The following is a 4,769-nucleotide window of genomic DNA, read 5'->3' on the forward strand; positions in this document are numbered from 1 at the left end:
GGTTGACTGTGTTCATTCCTCCTGCCTCTCAGCATGTCGCCTGGTTCTTGTCTTCCATAGTGACGTCTGGGGTCATACGCATCCCTGCACAACTTCCTCTCTTCCCTTATTGTGCACACATAAAACCAGAGAGTTGGTGACCTGGAGTGGGGTCAGCCCTGGGGAGAAGATGTGTGATTGCAGGGCAGTGTGGCATGTCTGGGCCCACAAGCACTGCTGGACAGGGTCCTGCTGGCCACTGCCTGCCTGGGCGAGGGGGCTGGCTGCAGTCCTGTCTGGAGTAATTAAGGGTGCCCTGCAGGTGTTTGATGAAAGGGGAGCAAAACATGTCACAGGTAAGGCATCAGGAGGCAGCTGTAACATGGGAGCAGAAAAGGAATTTGTTTTTTTTTTAGATTTTATTGACAAGGGAGGGCCGGCGAGATTGGAGATGCTTCACTTCACTTGTTCACCAACTGCTTCTCGCATGTGCCTTGACTAGTCAAGGCCAGGGTTTCAAACCAGTTACCTCATTCCAGGTTGATGCTCTATCCACTGCATCACCACATGTCAGGCAGAAAAGGATTTTTTTTTCAGTTGATTTTAAAGGGGAAGGGAGAGAGAAAGAGAGAAACCTCAATCTGTTCCTATATGTGCCCTGCCCAGGAATCAAACCCACAACCTTTGAATATCAGGACGATGCTCTAAACAACGGAGCTATCTGGCCAGAGCATATGCTAAGGACCATGACCCCACAGGCCACAGAGCTGCCCAGCCCTGCAGTGGCCCTCTGCCTCAATGCCGCTGCTGCCTCACTGCCCCCAGTCTCACCCCACCCCTTTTCTCTCCACTGGCACCCCAACTGCAGGGAAGCTGGGAGAGGCAGAATCTGGATTTCCGGCCTTGGGGTGGGGGGTGGGCTGTGCCTGCACCAGGACTCGGGTCAGATTCTTTGAAGATGGGATGGAGCTGATTTTGACTGGGACCCGCGGGCCTCTCAACTGAGGGTGCTGGAGTCTTCTTCCTGGAGCCTTTACTTCTGACGTGCGTTCTCCATGTCTGCCAGTGTGACATCAGGTATAGTTCGTGCTGGCACCACCCAGAGCCGCAGACCTCCCAGGAAGGAGCGGTCTCCACCTCTAGGGCCAGCCAGCAGTGCACACAGCGAGCGGCTGGAGGAGCTGCTGCCCTGGAGCCCGAACCTGTGGTGCAGCCTGGCACAGCTGGGAGCACACTGTGGAGGGGGTCCCAAGGCCTTTCTGCTCAGAAAGCTACAGTCCCGCAGGGGATGGAAATGAAGGAAGCATCAGGACTTGAGGAACCTCTGACCTAAGGTCTTCGTGTTTTGTTTAAATTTTTTTATTTTGGTAAAATTCCACATGACAAAATTAGCCATTGCCCATTGTCAGTATGCAATTCAGTGGCCTTTGTCCCTTCACAGTGATGTCACCACCATCTCCTTCAAATCCAGAGAATTTCTGTTACCCCAAAGGGAATCTCTGTACCCAGGCATGTGTGTGTGAGTGCCCAGGCATGCAGTGCCCTGTGCCCACCTCCGCTCCCCCATGTGGCTGCTCCGTGCCCCCCCTGTTCACACCAACCTCCCTCACCTGTGGCGGAGACCCTTGCAGTGTGTGTGTGTGGGGGGGGAGTGTTACAGGGCCTTGGACATGTGTGCAGCAGAGCCACACAGAGGTTCACAGAGCATTATGATAATGGTAAGTCATGGACGACCTGAATTTCAGGCGTGTTGATCCGTCACACATGGTGGGGTGTTGTGCATTCTATAAAATCAGTGCAGTGGTCTTTGTGGAGGGAAGGGACGACCACATGCTGCATGCAGTCAGAGGACAGAGCGGCTGTAACATGGGTACCACAAAACACTTGTCATGTGGAAGTCCTATATATGCATCTATGCACAGAAGACGCTGGTCCCAGGGTAGGGGTCTGGCTTTGCAGGTTCTCAGTTCTTATCTCTACTTCCTAATGTTTACACAGTGAGCAGGCCCTGACTTTGTAGCTTCTAAAGTTATTTTTGTGAAGCAAAGATGTCTGTAAGGTAGGGTCATTTCTCAGGTTGTGAGCAGCTGACATTCTGGCTCTGGGTCAGTCTGGAAGTCTCCACCATCCACAGATTTAGAGTTCCCTAGTAATGCATTCCCCACCCCTGATGCCTGGTGGCCTTATTCAGTATCACACGGGAACTGCCCTGGGGCCTGTCGACCTTTGAGACACCTGGTATTGAGGTCACCGCCTCTAGAGTAAGGACGGTATGGCCATCCTGCACCATCCATTGGCTGTACATGTGTGTCTAGAGAAGCATGTTCTGTGCATGAGGCAAAGACGGCATTAATCTTAACTTACCAGGAAGCACTTTCAAGAACTGTGAAGGCCACACTGATCAACAGCTTGAGAGATGAATCCACTGACACAGGAGCTGTGACATGCCATCCAAGAACTGTGTTCTTAAAGTCACATCCTTTTGGAAGTATAGGTACCTTGAAGACTGACCACCCTCTCTGGGGGGTGCTGCACCCTGGTTTTTAGTTACCGGTGATCATGGCTGTAGTATCTCCCACAACCTGGGGCCTCCATGTGCTGTGGACTTCTCAGGTCTGAGAACCAGTTGGGCGGCTCGATTGTCTTGCCTGGCTCTCTGGTAGCTCATTGACCTGGCACCTGGTGGGAATGTAGCAACAAGTGCATGGCCTGGGCAGTACCATGGACAGCGGTGCCCAGCTGTTCGGATAGCTCTCTGGTCAGCTGTGGGTGTCTTTGGGCTTTTACCTCACTTGGGCATGGTTTCTAGGTGGAGGTCAGTGCAGCAGACCTGTGTTGGTGCCAGCTTGGGCTTGCCCAGGCCTGCCCACAGTGGTATTGTTGTCTAGGGGTCCTAGGAGGCAGCCACCCACTGCACAGTGGCCTGGTCACTAGGCCTCCAGGCCCTGTCTCCTGCTCACCCGTGGTCAGGCCAGGTTTCTGAGACAAGTGTCTTTGTCATCCTAATGATGCTGTGCTCCTTTGTTGTCCCTTATGGTGGCACTGCTGCAGTGTGAGGAAATGGAAACCCAGGAGAGCTGAGGCCAGGTGGCTGGGTAGAGTGGAGTAACCACAATCAGAGGCCAGGCTCAGCACCAGCCATGTGAACCAGCTCTCCAACCAGCAAGGAGGTTCCTGGGCTCTCCAGAGAGGCTGTCGTAGCCACATGTTAGTGACACATGCCCTAACTCATGGAAAGCCCCTTCCCTCCAAATGACTCCCGGCCTCACCCAGGTAGCCTTGTAACCTGCTGGTTTCTCTTTGTCTTGTGCCTCTGTATGCCCTGGCTCAGTTGCACATTGGAAGACAGGCCCTTGGCCACACCAGGCAGCAGGGCTGCATACAGTCCTGTTTGAGCAGGAGGCACAGTCAGCCTTCCGCTGCAGAGACTACATCCCTGGCTCAGGTGACTTGCCCAGGTGCCAGGGGCCGATGGAGTCCACCGGAAGCCATCTCCGCTGATGGAAAAGAAACACGCCCCATCTACTCTCCCCACCCCCACCAAGGAAGGAGTGGGTGATTGCCCAGAATCTGGGGTTCTTCACATAGGAGTCCTTGGACCCCAGAGATGGGAACTGAAATTTTCTTGAGCTTAAGAATTGAGACACTGAGGGGAGAAGCAGGGAACAGGGATGGTGCTGTGAATCTCACTGGTGGCCATTCTCCAGAGAAACGCTCCCTGACATATGACTCCCCCTCGGCACAGCGTGTTCACATATCCCTTACTCCCTGACCCTTCTGTGTGGCCCTTTTGTGGCCACCACAAGGGCAGCCGACATGGCGATCAGGCTGAAGCATCTGTGTACCACAGTCCCCATGTCTGATCCAGAGGCACTCACTCTGGACAATGTGTCAGTCTCGATTCCTGCAGCCAAAACAGCTGATGGGGCCAAATGTGACAAGAAAAGTTGGGACTGCCTTCCTGGTCACCATGAGCTGTTGAAGCAGGAGGTCAGGGAGGGCTATGAACTGACTGCTTTGTCATTGAGGGGCTGTGATCAGAAATGTTTTACTCAACACTGAGGACCATGTAGAAACGGACTCAAGTGCAGGTGGTGAGAGCTGGTACTTCTTACCAGCTCACCCCATCTGAGAGCCTCCGTGCCTAATTCTCAGGGTCTCCACAGGGTTTGTTCTAATCTTCCCTCTCTCTTAGCTGGCAATAGACGTGTCCAGGGAACTGAGCTTTATGAGGTACCTTGGATTCTATTGTTGCCATGTCAACCAGGGAGATCCTGAGGTCCCATTTGGGTCATCTTCCTCAGTTTGGCCTGGGCTGAGCCAGAGCGTGTATGCTTTTTTGTTCAGTCAGGACATCTTTGATAGCTGAGAAAAGAAGAGTATGTTTTGCCTACGAGAGAGGTAGGTGTTTCACTTCTGTTCTCACCAGGGGACTAGCAGGTTTAACCTCTGGAAGTCCAGGAAGATAGTCCAGGACCCAGAAGAACTCAGAGCAAAATAATAATTCAGAAATGTTGGGGTCTGTGTTCAATGATGGGGTTCAGAAATGTTTGCGCAGTGCCTGACTGGTGGTGGCGCAGTGGATAGAGCATCAACCAGGGACACTGAGGTCCCAGGTTCAGAAACTCGAGGTCACCAGCTTAGCGGGCTCACCTGGTTTGAGCACAGCCTCACCAGCTTGAGTGTGGGGTCATCGGCATGAGCATGGGATCATAGATATGACCCCAGGGTCTCTGGCTTGAGCCCAAAGTTCACTAGCTTGAAACCCAAGGTCACTGGCCTGTACAAGA

This window comes from Saccopteryx leptura, chromosome 1 (genome assembly GCF_036850995.1).
Source record: "Saccopteryx leptura isolate mSacLep1 chromosome 1, mSacLep1_pri_phased_curated, whole genome shotgun sequence".
In the NCBI taxonomy this organism is placed as follows: Eukaryota; Metazoa; Chordata; class Mammalia; order Chiroptera; family Emballonuridae; genus Saccopteryx; species Saccopteryx leptura.